Below are 18,097 nucleotides of genomic sequence, written 5' to 3'. Positions count from 1 at the left end.
CCCTTTCAACAGTTAATGGTACTGTCCAAATTGAAAGATGGACAAGTTCATTATAGAAATTTAGTGGGGTAAGGGTTAACTGTCTCTCCAAAAGTATTGGACTCAGAGACTATAGGATTGGTATTCAGCATGTAAAGTTTTGCACCTGGTGTTGTTTGGGATATCAGTGATCATATCACTTGGTAAGATGAGAGTTATGACCCTTGACTTTTTAAAAAAATATCCTTTAAAGTGATGTACATTATCTCCAAAAGCATGTGACCTAGAGTCGTGAAATTATAGGAATGTTGGTTCATCATGTGATTATATTGCACCCGGGGTTTTGTTTGGTATTTCACTAGTCTGTAGCATGATCGTAAGGACCTCAATTTGTTCAAACGGGTATGGTGTTAGTTTTAGATATATATGTATCTGAAATTACCAACTTAAGATATTTTCAGTTATTGTTTTCGTTGCATACAATATTCTGTTAACAGGTGATAGTTTCTCAAAATCAGAAATGTATTATTGTTCATTCCCCCAGCATATGTCACTGCTAAGTTGATTCACCTAAAGTGGTATTTTGTACGTGCTTTTACCAAAGGCAATCTCCAGTTTTCCTCTGTATTGTACACTTTTGAGTAGTCAGTTGAGACTTATTTTCGTTATTGCAGTAATACCCATATTGCAGCTTAAAGGACCATGTATGATAAGGGGTGTTTTGGGCCCCCGATCCAATTTTGTTTTTGAATACATCATTAGATTATAAAATATGTCTATTTTCTTGATTTAGATGCCAAATATCTGAATAAAATCAGTATTTTTAAAAAATACTGATTTATATATGCATGTGTCCAAGTGTCTGAATATTTGGTTTTGAGGGGGTATGCTTAAAAAGTGCCATACTGAAGTTATTATTTACTTAAATTAGAACTTGACCTGATCATTCATTGCTAATACAGTGTACAATTCATTTTGGCATTTAATACCCATTATAATACTTGAATAAGAAAAACAATATAAAGGGAGATAACTCTTCTTTACTCAAAACAGCTGAAAAGTAAGGTAAAAATTGTATTTTCTCAATTTTCCAAAATAAAGACACATCAAGAAATGTTTATTGTTTTATATCTATTTTATCTAATTTTGTAAGTTTAGAACTTGTCATGGTTACAAATCTAATTACTTGTTACCATGGTAACAGATTGATTTTTTACGCATTGTTTTTTAAAAGCATCCATTATTTCTCCTCGAATGCTTGTAAATGACCTTGTCAAATCAGTGTAAAACAAACAGCAGGTTGACCTGATACTATAAGATTTTCAGTAAAGCATTTGATAAAGTGAGCCATGAGAAAAGTGTCAGCTGGACTTTGATATGGAATTCAATTCTTCCAAGTGTCAAGTTATCCGCGTCAAAAGAAGGAAATATCCTATTCCCTAATAATACCACCTGCATAATACATTACTAGAATATGTCGCCTCAACAGAATACCTTGTCGTGGATATCTCAAACGATCTGTCGTGGGACGCCCATATAAATAGGTCTACCAAAAGGACAAATCAAACTCCATGGCATATCAGACCCTCGTCAGACCACAGCTGGAATATAGTTGCGAAGTATTGTCTCCATACACACAACCAAAATAGAAGCGGTCCAAAGACGGGCAGCACGTTAGGCTATGTCTGACTTTGGCCGCAACTGCACTGTCACTGACATGCTATACAGTCTAAAAATTCCGCAGGCTAGATCTCCGGCGCCTTTACACCCGACTCTCTCTAATGTATAAAATCTCAAATCAACTGGTTGCATTCCCCATGGAAGATTATCTCATCCCCTTAACAAGGCAATAACGCCATTATCATTAGCTGTCTTACAGGGTAATCTCTGTCACCACTGACAACCTCGAATATTCCTTTTCCCCCAGGACTATTGTCCTGTGGAATAATCTTCCACCTGACATTCCCTACCTTCCAACCCTTGAGCAGTTTAATGCCGCTGTTTGCAACATTGAACACACTTCACCATAACCTTGCTCTTCATCCCTGTTTTTATTTTTAGCTCACCTGTCACAAAGTGACAAGGTAAGCTTTTGTGATCGCGTGGCGTCCGTCGTCCGTGCGTCTGTAAACTTTTGCTTGTGACCTCTCTCGAGGCCATATTTTTCATGGGATCTGTATGAAGGTTGGTCTGAATGTTCATCTTGATGATATCTAGGTCAAATTTGAAACTGGGTCAACTGCGGTCAAAAACTAGGTCAGTAGGTTTAAAAATAGAAAAACCTTGTGACCTCTCTAGAGGCCATACTTTTAAATGGGTCTTCATGAAAATTAGCCAGAATGTTTACCTTGATGATATCAAGGTCAGGTTTGAAACTGGGTTACATGCAGAAAAAAACTAGGTCAGTAGGTCAAATAATAAAAAAAACCTTGTGACCTCTCTAGAGGCCATATTTTTCATGGGATCTGTATGAAAGTTAGTCTGAATGTTCATCTTGATAATACCTAGGTCAAGTTCGAAACTGGGTAAACTGCGGTCTAAAACTAGGTCAGTAGGTCTAAAAATAGAAAAACCTTGTGACCTCTCTAGAGGCCATTGTATTGAATGGATCTTCATGAAAATTGGTCAGAATGTTCATCTTGATGATATCTAGATCAATTTTGAAACTGGGTTACGTGCCGACAAAAGCTAGGTCAGTAGGTCAAATAATAAAAAATCTTGTGACCTCTCTAGAGGCGATATTTTTCAGGGATCTGTATGAAAGTTGGTCTGAATGTTCATCTTGATGATATCTACGTCAAGTTCGAAACTGGGTCAACTGCGGTCAAAAACTAGGTCAGTAGGTCTAAAAATAGAAAAACCTTGTGACCTCTCTAGAGTCCATACGTTTCAATGGATCTTCATGAAAATTAGTCAGAATGTTCACCTTGATGATATCTAGATCAAGTTTGAAACTGGGTTACGTGCCGACAAAAACTAGGTCAGTAGGTAGGTCAAATTACAGAAAAACATTGTGACCACTAGAGGCCATGTTTTTCATGGGATCTGTATGAAAGTTGGTCTGAATGTTCATCTTGATGATATCTACGTCAAGTTCGAAACTGGGTAAACTGCGGTCAAAAACTAGGTCAGTAGGTCTAAAAATGGAAAAACTTTGTGACCTCTCTAGAGGCCATACTTTTGAATGGATTTTCATGAATATTGGTCAGAATGTTCACCTCGATGATATCTAGGTCAAGTTCGAAACTGGATCACGTGCCTTCAAAAACTAGATCATTATGTAGAGATGGTACCTACCCAAATAAATCAAAGGGGGACAACTCTGAATTGATCAATAAACTGAATCCAACATTAAACATTGATCAAAAGTGAAAGAAAAATCAGATAGGTCCTTTTTCAAACAACTTATCAGGCAGACAAAATATGACCTACATTTGTTTAAATCCCTTTGTATTCAATATACAATATGCAGGCTTTTCTCATGACTTACACTGACAGTTATTTTGTAAGTTGTAGTGAGGCCCTGATAGAAAGTTTAGTAATGCATGAAGATTATATAGAATAATGCATACATTCCTTTGAAGAAAATTAACGACATTAAGAAACGTTATTAAGTTTTGATCTTTTAGCCAAAGTTGTTTATTTATTGTTCTCAATGGTGATACATTGGTTTACACAACATTTATATATCAAAATGTAAAATGCATATATCGAACAATGAGAAATAACAAAAAAAGTTATAACAAAAATTCATTGTCGTCAAATATAATTACAATGTTTTAAGGTAGTGGTTGTAATTACTACATGTTAAGGTAGCTGACAGGTAATGACTGTCACTCTATGTAATGTATTTTAAGCAATTCTCAATTTAAACATTCTCTGGAGGGAACTAGCACGATCATTTGCGCTTTCCTTGAAAAACGAATAAATGCTGAAAAAGCATATGGAGATTACTCTATTTGATGATTTCGTTACAGGTCAACTACCTAAATAAACTAAAAAAGGTTTTTGTTGGGGCCTCTCATTTACAAATAATCAACAATTATCACCTGAATTGAGTGCATTTCATGAGTGGAAAATATTGATGGTAAAATGGTGTAGGGGTTTGTTTACAATATAAAATCTTTAATACTTCTTTAAGGTACATTTTTGTATGGTTTTGGTAAGCTTTAATAAAGAGCATGTCATTCTCGTTCACTCAGAATTTTTTCAGCGTTTTAGACTCTTGGCTAGTCTTGGAATTTGACTTTATTAAAAGACAAAAGGAAGTTCAGTATAGGCTCTTTCAAAATGTTGAAAGTAGAGTGAACTTACCTTATACTCTATTGAGTTTATTTAGCTGTGGGAGCTTTTGATATAGACTATAATTGGGGAAGTCCTAAAATCTTTGAAAAACGGCCAATACAAGAGTTGTCCATTTTGCTTCAGATATTTTGAGAAAGTCATTTTTAGATATCAAATATTTCTATTTTTGACATGGAGAAGAGGAAAACCATAAATATATGTAGAAAATTGGTGCACGTAGCTATCATTTCACTCTGAAAAAAACCTATAAAGATGAATCTGAATTTTTTAGGTACCATGTCTACATTATGTCAAATAATAGAAAAACCTTGTGACCTCTCTAGAGGCCATATTTTTCAATGGATCTTCATGAAAATTGGTCAGAAATTTTATCTTGATGATATCTAGGTCAAGTTCAAAACTAGGTCACGTGAGCTCAAAAACTAGGTCACTATGTCAAATAATAGAAAAAACGACGTCATACTCAGTTCAAAACTGTGTCAATTGGGGACAGGTGAGCGATTCAGGACCATCATGGTCCTCTTGTTTTAATCACTAACAAATGTTTCTTTCCCTTTTATTAGGCTCGATTATCTTTTATTTTCTACTAACAGATTTTTTTTGGGGCTTGACGCGCACGGAAGTGTCTACGTCCCTGTAAAGGGTTGGTCAGTATCGGGAGATAGATAGTGTCGGAAAATAGTTTGTATGAGCGGTTAGAACAGGACCTGACAAAAAATATGAAAGGAGTTCATGTGACTCTAGCTCAAATTCGCTCAAAACACAAATCCAAGGGTACAACAAGATCTTACATAACAATTTTAACTTTTCAAAACAGACATAATTAAACAATCCAAGCCCTTTGCGCTGTGTAGTTTTATAAAATGAAAAAATAAGACAGGAAAGGTTTACAATATTAGTAACAAAGTACGAAATATATTTTGTTTTCTGTCTATTATACATTGTAACTCAATAATTTACTATGAACTATCTAACAAACATACATAAACAATATGAGATTGAAACACATCACTTAAACACTTGACCCAGCTTGTGGTGTAAAAGAGCAAAATTATGTACGTTACCATTTACTTGACTCACTCTTACCTTTTGAATAAAGAAGATCAACCCGAATGTGTACCATGTCAAACACCGCTAACTATTAAACACATTTTAATCGACTGTGTGGACTTTGCTACACAACGCAGTACATATTATGACGTTCAATCTTTGAGAGAATTATTTGACAACGTTTCAGTCGGAAATACTTTATCGTTTTTAAAGCAGATAGGAATATATCAAAAGATCTAACACTTCTTATTTTTATTTACATCTTGCAATATTATTATGTTTGCAGCTGATATTTTCACACACGCGTACATACATTTTTACATTACTGTTTTTAGATATGCTTTACATTTTTACATGGATGTTTTTAGATATGTTTTACATTATTCATAGTGTTCTTTACATTTTTACATGGATGTTTTTAGGTATGCTTTACATTTTTACATCAGTGTTTAGGCTTTACAGTTGGCGTTTGCAATATGACTTCTTCTCGGCGATATATGACCATTTTGTGTCGATTCGCCGTAAAACCCAACTCACTCACTCACTCACTCCTGTTGCAATTCACGTTTAAAATAAGTGGTTGAAACTAGATGATTTGCTGTAAATACATACTGCATTGTCTTCATATTATTCAAGTGCGCAAGAAGTCACACTGTAATTGTACTCAGGAACTGACTCATGAAAATTAGGGAAAAATTCATATAGTTATCTTTTTATATAGCAGTTTCACTCATTTGATGATCATCAATTAAGATCAGATTAAGTTTCATATATACCGGTACATGATTTTTGAAACTTTGTTTTATGTTAAAAGGCTTTCCTAACTGGATACCTGGCCTTGTTGTTACTGACATACATTGAATCCCACCAGGATTGTATTAATTCTTTAATCTGTTATTTAGGATTTCAATAATTAATATGATGTGTAAAAGATAAAACGAAAATGTTTATTCCCATCCCAACGCGTAAGTGTTTCAATTTATTTTTAAGCATATTTAATTGTTCAAATTTCTTCTTCTTAGAATACCACACTTGTCTTCCTTGTACTATTTGTCATTCTTACAGACAATTAGTCCATACGGACATTTGATATAGGGATAGGACACCAGCACTTGAGATGCATTGCGTTTAAAAGCCGTCTTCTTAGAATACCACACTTGTCTTCCTTGTACTTTTTGTCATTGGTAAAAACAATTAGTCCATACGGACATTTGAAATAGGGACAGGACACCAGCGTTTGAGATGCATTGTGTTTAAACGCCGTTACTTCCAGTTAATGATCACGAATTTTTCGAAAGAAGAAATCCAAATTTAGTGGATTGTTCTCGATCATTTAAAGTCAATTGAGATAATTGTTTTCCCTTGAACGGAACAAGGAACTTCTAAATCACGTATTGGCTCTTGAGGCATCGCATGTTGTAAAATATTTTAATATCTTTTTCCTGATATAAAGATGCAGAAGAATTTTCGGAAGTAAACTAGCTAAATACATATTAAAAGTCTAATTTGTAATTGTTGCTGACACCACTTGATTATTTATAATATTATTTACTTTTGTTTAAACTGTTACGCCCCGAAATACATTTTTATAACACTGATCATTTCGTTTTTCAGTCATTTGAAACTATCTTAGCGATGTCTGTATCTTGATGGCCAATGGAATGCCTAATGGCCAAACATTTGGAATGTGAAATGTTTTCTACAGGCAAAAAGTTATCTACATGTACAATGTAAATATGAAGAGATTTTACATACTTTGTTATTTTACTCTGACATCATTCTGTGATAGCAAATTGCATCAATAATAAATCACACGTTATCCTTATTTTCGACCATTAGTATACTTCATACTATCGTGGCTGAAACCGACTTCTTACCAATCAACCAAGCTTTCAAGGACATCTGCCAAAGTACTGTGTTAAGAGGCGGTAGGGTATGGCTTATCAAAAGCGCTGCCTTTCTAATTTAGTACAGTTTTCCAGATTTATTGCATACAAAATATAAATAAGGACTTTCTTTTGTTTGTTAATTAATTATGAAGCAACAAAGAAAGAAAACAAGAAGGTCATGATGATCCTGTACCGCTCACCTGAGTATATTGAACCACATGTTTCAAACTGATGCTAAAATATTAGAAAGTAGATAAGTAGGTAGAAATATGGTCACTGAAAGACATTTTAAAGATTGGTATGCAAAACTATACATGTCATCCAAATTTCAAGGCTGGACCTTAAACTGGAGTGGTCACAAGCAAAAGTTTACGCATGAACACACTGACGACGTAGACCTACTGACCTAGTTTTTGACCGCAGTTGACCCAGTTTCGAACATGACGTAGACATCATCAAGATGAATATTCAGACCAACTTTCATACAGATCCCATGAAAAATATCGCCTCTAGAGAGGTCACAAGATTTTTTCTATTATTTGATCCACTGACCTAGTTTTTGATGGCACGTGACCTCGTTTTGAACTTGAACTAGATATCATCAAAGTGAACATTCTGACCAATTTTCATGAAGATCCATTGAAACGTATGGACTCTAGAGAGGTCACAAGGTTTTTCTATTTTTAGACCTACTGACCTAGTTTTTGATCGCGCGCGACCCAGTTTCAAACGAAATCACTTCCGCATGACGTCACAAGATGTTTTACTTACCTTTACGCCAAGCTCTTCAAGTAAAGCAAGAGTTTCGTCCCTTTATATGGCTATTTTTAGAGTAAAAATGTTCGGAAAAATACCGTATTTGTTCAAAATTTACTACGAGCGCACCTTAGAACAATCTTCTTTCATGTATCATTCTCCGTGTTTTTGTAATCCTCAACACATATCCAAAAACTAAAATTGTTCTCCCTTGCGCTCGTATCGTACTGTGTTGATAAAGTGCATGAAAACATCTAAAAATGTACAAAATCTGTGTTGATGATTGAAACTAGACCATGAATCATGACTTTTAACGCAAAACTGATACATGTACATTTTTTCTTCAAAAGAAGACTAAGCCTTTATCTTTCAAATAATCCATATCGTTGAGATGTATTTTTACTTTCATTTTCTTCGAAATTTGGGGGCTAAAACTGTGCCTTATCATACATGGTCCTTTGCAATACTATATTATGTCTCCCACCAAACAGTGGTGTTGGAGACATTGATTTACTCCTGTCTCTGTGTGTGTGCCTGTCGCAAATCTTGTCCGTGCTCCAAGTTAAACATTTCTCATCTGATCTTCACCAAACTTGAACAAAATGTGTTTGACCATAAGTCCTGGGCCAAGTTCGATAACAAGCCAAATCGGCCCAGACACTTAGGAATTATGGCCCTTGAATTACCGAAAATCGGCCTTTTTACTCTTGTCCGCTCTCTTAAGTCGAACAGTTCTCGTCCGATCTTTACCAGACTTGTATATAAAGTCTGACTTACTATTTAGATGATTAGGCAGTTGTGGGAGACATGCGCTTTTCTCAAAAGCAGCTCTAGTTTATAGTGTTTTCCAGAACTGAAGGTTACACATTCCACTTCTAGCTCACCCGAGCACGAACTGCTTGGGGATGAATAACTTTGATTGCTCAACGTCTGTTATCCATATGTCGGTCCACACTTTCCTTCAGATTACATATCACCAGAAACTAAAGGTCAGAATTGCACCAAGCTTGGTCAGTAGCATCCTGGAACAGTCCTCTATCAAGTTTGTTTAAATGTTTCAGATTGGCAACTTTTAGGGGGCACCATACCTAAAAATAGAAAAAACTTTTAAGTGACTTCTCATTATTGGATCTTCATCAGACTTGATCTGTAGCATCATAAGGTCCTCTCCCAATTTTGTTCAAACTAGAGCTTGGCTCTTTCTAGGTGCAGCTAGTACCGGTACTGAAAATAGAAAAACCTTTAAAGCACTTCTTGTCATGAACTGCTCGAAGGATCTTCATCAGATTTGGTCTGTAGCATCATTTTGAGGCCTTCTTTCATTAATCCCCCGCCACGAGTGGTGGGGGTTATAGAAATGGTCTCCGTCTGTCTGTAACATTTTGTGCCCGCTCTGTATCTCCTAAACCCCTTGAAGGATTTACATGAAACTTTGGTCAAATGATCACCTCATCAAGACAATGTGCAGAACTCATGATTCAGCCATGTAGACTCAAGGTCAAGGTCACAACTCAAGGTCAAAGGTTTGGAACTTTCATGTTGTGTCTCCTCTGTATCTCTTAAACCCCTTGAAGGATCACCTCATTGAGAGGATGTGCAGAACTCCTGAATCAGACATGTCTGCTCAAGGTCAAGGTCACAACTCTAGGTCAAAGGTTTGAGTCTTCCATTTTGTGTCCGCTCGTATCTCCTAAATCCCTTGAAGGATTTTCATGATACTTTGGTCAAATGATCACCTGATCAAGACGATGTAGAGAACTCATGAGTAAGCCATGTCTACTCAAGGTCAAGGTCACAACCTAAGGTCAAAGGTTTGAACTCTGTATCTCCTAAAACCATTGAGGGATTTTCATGATACTTAGTTCGTCAAATGATCACCTCATCAAGACAATGTGCAGAACTCATGAGTCAGCCATGTTGGCTCAAGGTCAAGGTCAAGGTCACAACTCAAGGTCAATGAAATATAATTAAGAACGTCAATGCTTCCACCCAATACCATCAACCCTTTTACAATCCATAACAGCAGCGGGGGATATAGCTGTCTTTCAGACTGCCTTGTTTTTTTGGGTTTTTTTGTTGTGTTTTTTTTTTTTTTCAAATGGGGACATAATGCCCCTTTTAGGGGCTGCTAGACTTAAAAATAGAAATACCTTAAAAAAAAACTTAAACTGCTTGATGGATCTTTGTCAAACTTGAACAGTAGTTCTCTCCCAAATTTGTTAAAATGGGCTCGTAGCCCTTTTTAGGGGCTACTAGAGCTGAAAATAGATATTCTTTTGAATGACTTCTCTTGAACTGATTGATGGGTTTTCATCAAATTTGTTCTGTAGCATCATTGTAAGGTCTCCTCACAATTTTGTTCAACTCGGGTTACTTGGTTCCTTTAAGGGGCCACTAGAGCTGAAATAGAAACCATTAAACAACTCTTTCTTTTGAACTGCTTAACAGATCTTGATTACACTTGACCTGTAGCATGTTTGCAAAGTCCTCTCTTAAATTTGTTCACATGGGTCCTCTTTTAGGGACAGATAGAGCTAAAGATAGAATTACCTTTAAAGAACTGATTGATGGATCTTCATCTATTTTGTTCTGTGGAATCATTATAGGTCATTTCCTAATTTTGTTCAAATGGGGGCACTTGGTCTCTTAAGGGCTGCTACAGCTAAAATAGAAATACCTTGAAACAACTTTTCCCGGTGAACTGGTAGATGGATCTTCATCTAACTTGGTTTGTGGCATCATTATAAGGTCCACTTACATTTTTTTTTAAAATGGGGGCGCTTGGCCCCGTTTAAGGGCCGCTAGATATACCTTATAGAAATACCTTTAAGGATGACTACCCGTAATAGGCCTCAGTTTCACCAAAAGCGTACATACAACTTGATAATGTAAGCTTTGAAAATGTCAAACGATAGAAATAAGGTGCATATTGACAAGTTAGATAGTGACAGAAGTTCTCAAAAATTTCCTTTAGATTACCTCCCCTGATAATTTTGGTTTTTCATGAGTTTTATCCCCTGAAAACTAGAAAAAAATTTGTATCAGAATCATATAATGCAGCTTTCTACCGCAAAATTTTCTCGAAACTCAAGATCAGATTTTCATAATCAAAGAAATTATAAATTTCCCATAGGCATCAATGTTAACTTCAATACCGGTTATCTCCCCAAAAAATGATAAAATTCGAAAAGTCTCTCGGTGAAACGTTTTTAATGTTGAATGTCTTTAAAGTGACCAAATTTCATTTAAATATTACCATCCAGTTACAAGATATGAAATATGGCTATTACACCATGTTATCCTTAAATAACCTCATAAACTGCTTCTTCATTAAACTTTGTAGCACCGTAGTCTGGCTACCGACTAGATAATGTTTTGTTTGTTTTTTTTAGAAAAAAAATCTGTAAAAAATTCTGACTTCATCAGTCCTGGCTCTGATTATCTAGTCTGTTTTGAGAAGACAAGGGACATAATTATACAAAATTTGAATAGCCTCAGGAGTTATCTCCTTTGAACAAAGCGTACGGTCTGAACACAGACTAGTAGCACCGTTGCAAGGTCCGCCCCCAATTTGTTAAAATTTTAGGGGGCCCTAGATCTTAAAATAGAAATACTTCAAACAACTTCTTCTCAAACGGTCCTGTTCCAAACTTGTTCAAATGGCGGCATACAGTCCCCTTTTTTGGGCCGCTAGTGCCAAATATAGAGATACCTTTAAACAACTTATTCTCAAGAAGCACTGGATGCAGATAACCATTATACAGAAACCTTCCAAAACACCATCGGCCTGCTCCAATCGTCTGTATGTCTTTTTTTCACCAATTTTTAAAGGCCTATGAAGCATACAGTGTTTGTCATCTGTCACACTTGTACCGTGTTCACACTAGCAGAACGGTTTTATTTTTATTAGGCACTAATTGGCTATAATTGGTATTTGACATTCAAAACCCATCAAAATATAATCTAGTTTGCGTCCACACTGGGCAAAGAAAAGTGGTTTAAATATATACATGCAATGTTGAAAGTTAAATATCTTGCAATAAGCAAAAAAGGTTACAAAGAATTGAGGCTAACAGAAACAAGAAGGGGTCATCAATATTTAAACTTCTGTGTTCATCTAAGAATTTCTGTTCATTCCATCTATTGTCCATTTTGAGCATCAGCATGACTCCATATCGCAATTTAATGTTTTTGTTTCAACAACAGTCCAATCACTTTTGCCAGCCACAGCATCAATTGTTTGATACAAAAGAGAAACACATGATATTCTTCCTGCAAAAGGTAAGATCTGTGGATTTGGGATTGTAAAACCAGTTATAACCCATATTTGCGTTCACATTTGTAAAATAATGTAGCATTACTTTTTAATGTAGTATTAAAACCACCTCCCGAGGTAGTTTTAATGCTACATTACAGAAACCACTTGACCTTTACAAAATTCACGTTTTACACCACATATAGTGTGGACGCAAACAAGTTTAAAAAATAAACCCAAGTTAATGTAGGATTAAAAACGTAGTCTGAACACGGTATAATTTATACAATCAATTTGTACTGCCTCTGAACTTTCGGCACCTGGAGCGTATTACTGTTTCTGGCACCGTTAAAGGTCGCAACACCGTTAAATGTCGCAAGGTTAACGTTAAAGTTAAATGTCGCAAGGTTAACGTTAAATGTCGGAAGGTTAACGTTAAATGTCGCAACCATCGCTAAATGTCGCAAAATCATCTGCCGCTATATGTCGCACCTTACACGAATTTGTCCACCGTTACATGTCGCAACACTAACAGCAAAAGAAGAAAAAATAACTAAGGTAAGTTCAACAATCATTACAACTTAGATATTACTTTCAATAATTATGAATCCGAGATAAGATTATGTGAGTGCGTGCATGCATGCGTGAGTCTGCAATGCGTGGACTATAGGAAGGGCTTAGAAATGTCATGCGTCGTGTCCCCCGTCGTATCTTTGTTGAACGTAAAAGAGTGGACGGTCAACACACAATACGAAACATGATACGACACGACGCACGGTACAACGGATGACAAGAGACATTGTAACATTATGCTAGAATTGTTTTTACCGAATACCGATATTGAAATGAGACGTTTTCGTCATATACCGTGACAATGACATTTGAACAGTTTTGCGCTCGCTTTCGAATTGTTATTGAACGATGAAAATGCTGGATTTTCCGCTTTTCGCTCGAAGTAAGGTATCGTGCACTAGAAAAAAAAAGATGTCGAAAGATGCTGAATTAACGCGATCGCTTGAGATAATGTTATTAAAAACAAATGTGTATCCTAAACAAATCACTGTACTTTTATGTAGGTGTAACAAAGCTATAATTTTACATTTGTATACAGAGTTTCCGATAACTTCCCCACACTATACCAAATATAGTAAAAAAAAAAAAAAACAACGAAAGATTAAGTGATCTTTTGTCAAAATTGTAAGCTAAACTAGGCCAGTCCAACCTAACTCATTTAAGTAAAAGCTGCTACAAGAATGAAACTGTATGATATATGTGAAATAAAAAGGCCTTTGCGAGACTGACATGATACGCCCACTGCCAATTAACTTAAACAGTGTTCCTTTGCTTTGTACAATGCAGCAGTAAAAAGCGTGTGATTTCCTATTGATTTATGGGTTCTATTTCTTTGTTGGTTGGAATTTTACAGTTAAGGTCAAAGTACATCGTAACACATCATCATCATCCCTACCCACATTCTCCCCTCACTCTTCCACCCCATCCCCACACATTAACCCCCTCCTCCCCCCTGCCGGCCCCCGCCCCCTCCCCCCGGCACAAAATGTTGGTTTTTTTTACTATTTGTTGTATTGTGCCTTAGATTCCTATATCATCATTCACCCCATTCCAAACCCCTACCCCACACCACAAACATATAGTGTTATAACCAACCCGTATTTATGTAGTAAGTGGAAACTTTGAATAACACTGGTCTTATTGTACCCCCGACAACAAAGTTGTAAGGGCGGTGGGGAGGTATACTGGTTTCAGGTTGTCTGTCTGTCTGTCTGTCTGTCCGTAGACGCAATCTTGTGCGCACCATCTCTCCTTATCCCCTTGACAGAATTTAATGAAAAACCACACAAGTGATAAGTACCAACAGTAGTTGTGCATGGGGCATGTTAGGTTCTTTAGAAAAAAAATTGCAGAGTTATGGGCCTTTGTTTTTTTGTTACTATACTATATACATAGACACACTTGTGCGCACCATCTCTCCTCATCCCCTTGACACAATTTAATGAAACTTCACACAAGTGATCAGTACCAACAGTAGTTGTGCATGGGTCATGTTAGGTTCTTTTAGAAAAAAAATTGCAGAGGTATGGGACTTTGTTTTTTTGTTACTATACTATATACATAGACACAATCTTGTGCGCACCATCTCTCCTCATCCCCTTGACACAATTTAATGAAACTTCACACAAGTGATCAGAACAACAGTAGTTGTGCATGGGGCATGTTAGGTTCTTTTAGAAAAAATTTGCATAGTTATGGGACTTTGTTTTTTGTTACTATACTGATACATACGTTATATACATAATCACAAATTAGCATAGTGTGCGTCAAATTGCATGTACTGATCAGTGCATGCGGGTACATTCATCACCTTTAGTGATAGCTCTAGTTTCAAAATATTTACACATATTTTTCTTGTGTGACCCTCTGTCAAAATTAAGCGATCTAGGGCCATCACCACCCTCTTTTTTTCTATATGTACTAGCAATTAGTATAAAGACGATTATTTGTATATCATTAAATATGTTAAGTCTGCTGCCTCCGTCGGGCTAAAAGCCAACGCCATGTTATTTTGCTATTGAAGATTACAGTTAATCACATAAGATAAAATTTGAAAAAGTATACACAATGAATTTTTAATAAATGTCTTAGTTTTAAACAGACAGTGCGACATTTAGCGTTATGTTGCGACATATAACGGTGGACAAAGTCTTGCGACCGTTATTGTTAAAGGTGCGAAATATAGCGGCAGATGATTTTGCGACATTTAGCGGTGGATGCAACAATTAGCGGTGGTGCGACATTTAACGGTGGATGTGACAATTAGTAGTCTGTTTAAGCTCTGAAAGTCAGATAAGCGATTTAGGGCCATCATGGCACTCTTGTTACACTGATATTTTTGCTGCACAGTCTACTTTCATTTGAACATTACGTTCATTGGATTGAGTCGCAGATTTTGTTTTTGGGGTTAATTTGTGACGAAAACGTTAATAAGGAAAGGATGCAGCAAGTGATAGGGAAACTTTTTTAAAACACTTTTTTTCTGCATGAAATAACTATTGCTGAAAGATAAGATCCCTTTGAACACTGACAATGCCCCCATCGCAACCTACCCCTCTCGGTTCTCTGACAATTGCAATAAATCAGAGTTCGATCTGTCTACCTGTGGTGTATATTATTAGGACACAGTGGTCCACAGTGGCAACACCCTTGATAACGAAATCGGGGGTCGTGAGCTCGAGCCCCTATTCCTCACTTAGTTACTTAAAACCGCTGTCATTGGAATTGGGTGCTTTACACGTGGCACACAAAAGCATCTTCTGTATCTAGCAATATCCCCCTACTAATTTTACTAACAATGATTTAGAGAAATCCCCCATGGCGAGTATAAATAAGCTTGAATACACGAAGAGGAATCTATGTCAATTTGCCGAATGTGAAAGAAGTTTGACCTTTTTTTCTCATCCACTCGTCGAAAAGTCCTCTTTTTAGCCCGGCTTGTAAATCCTAAAATATGGCTGAACCTTGCAAACTTTAGTAGAGACTTAAGATAATATATTTCTTTATAAAGAACAAAAACAGAAGATAATATCTGGATATGGAACACTCGAATCAGTCAACCATGAAAGCTTCTTAAAGAGTCTGCTGTGTTAGTCTGTCGTATGACTGTGGACAAAATATTTAAATTTATTATTTATTAAATGTGCATTTTACATAGGTTTCAAAGTCAGCAAAATGCATTGATATTTGGACAGGCTACCTCATTAGTATATGTTAAAATTGTTATTGCATTATAAACGATGAACCTTTGTACCATTGCTATGGTGTTATGTAAAGGCGGAACAATTGCGGTGTGGTAAATGTGTGTTACCGGATATGACTAATGGGAAAAGACACAGTCACTGCATGGTTTCAAATAGGTAAAATTAGTTTCTGATAATAATCTGAATTATTTCAAGTGGTAGTTATAAGATATACATCATCATCGTGCTTTAGAAATTTATATTTAGGTATGAAATACATGGTTTTTGTTTGAAGTGTGTGGGAAGACTAGTTTCAAACCCAAATGTGAACTACTAAACAACAGTCTATTTCTTAATGAAGAGGTGGACATAAGCATTTTTCTACACCACTTAGTACTCTACAAGTATCATAACGCTTGGGTGTACGATTGTATACAGACGTCGCGTCGTCATTCCTTTAGATTACACCAAAGAAGTATAAAATACTATTTTTATAGCTCTTTGATTACACTGGACATGTCATATGACACTTTCACGATGATGCATGCTAGTAGACTCTAAATTTTGTACTTAAATTATAAAAATACGAAATTTCTATTTTAAAAATGATTATTTATGAAAAATGGCTCTTTTCCTCGTGTTTTCTATTATGGGAATAGGGAGTGATAGTATCAATTTTATAACGAGCAGGGAAGCATGAAGATGCTATTAAATCACAAAAGTTGTTACATTATTATAATAATGAAAGATTAAAGTTTGTGCTCATATGTGGATAAATTATGTGGAAGTTATTACAATTTAAAAAAATCATTTCCTATATATCTCTATAGTAGCAAAATCAATCGGATCGAGAAATCGATAACGCCGATAGCGTATTTTCAAGGGAGACAATTTCATCGATAAGCCAGCGATTTGGCTATGAAAGCTGGCAATGTCTATGCCTGCTGTTCCAATAGTTGCCGTAAATTGAAAAGTTTATCGTTAAAAAACCGTAAATATACGCACAACTGAATCAGTATAAACAATGTTATGGAAAAACCAAACAAAAATGTATTTATATGATATAGTAAGATAATTTTATATTAAAACATTTTGGTTCACTTCCGGCGCATCTGAGCTCTGAACCGTGATTAACTCGGGTGAAAAACCACTCGAAGGCCTTATTTATTTTTATTCTTACATGGTCAATGATATGTTTTGATGTAGGGATAATACACGTTTTTTTGCTCATCTGATTTTTTGGGGAAAAAATGATGAATTATTATCATAACTTGATCGGCGTCGGCGTTGGCGTTGGCGTTGGCGTTGCCTGGTTAAGTTTTGTTTAGGTCTGCTTTTCTCCTAAACTATCAAAGTTATTGTTTTAAAACTTGCAACGCTTGTTCACCATCAATAGCTGACTCTGTACAGCAAGAAACATAACTCCATCCTGCTTTTTGCAAGAATTTATTTCCCTTTTGGACTTAGAAAATATCAGATTTCTTGGTTAGGTTTTATGTTTAGGTCAACTTTTCTCCTAAACTATCAAAAGCTATTGCTTTAAAACTTGCACCACTTGTTCAACATCAATAGCTGACTCTGTACAGCAAGAAACATAACTCCATCCTGCTTTTGCAAGAATTATGGCCCCTTTTGGATTTAGAAAATCAGATTTCTTGGTTAAGTTTTCTGTTTAGGTCAGCTTTTCTCCTAAATTATCAAAGTTATTGCTTTAAAACTTGCAACACTTGTTCACCATCAATAGCTGACTCTGTACAGCAAGAAACATAACTCTATCCTGCCTTTTGCAAGAATTATGGCCCCTTTTGGACTTAGGAAATCAGATTTCTTGGTTAAGTTTTGCGTTTAGGTCAACTTTTCTCTTGGTGCAGTTTTTCGCCATTCTAATATGCTTTTTTTTCTGTTAAAACACTCTTACGCTAGAATGACGTCACGTTTACGTGTGGTGACGTTAATGTTTTTGTTGCGACCAAGAAAGAGTGCTACTATATTTTATGTATTGTTTTAGATCCAGGGCATATTAGAATCGAAATAATTCATAGTAAAAGAGTGTTTTAACACTATTTATACACTCGGTTGGTAATACGTCGTACAAATAATTTCACTCA

The sequence above is a fragment of the Mercenaria mercenaria genome, chromosome 4 (assembly GCF_021730395.1).
Source record: "Mercenaria mercenaria strain notata chromosome 4, MADL_Memer_1, whole genome shotgun sequence".
Classification (NCBI taxonomy): Eukaryota; Metazoa; Mollusca; class Bivalvia; order Venerida; family Veneridae; genus Mercenaria; species Mercenaria mercenaria.
This window is presented reverse-complemented; position numbering follows the sequence as displayed.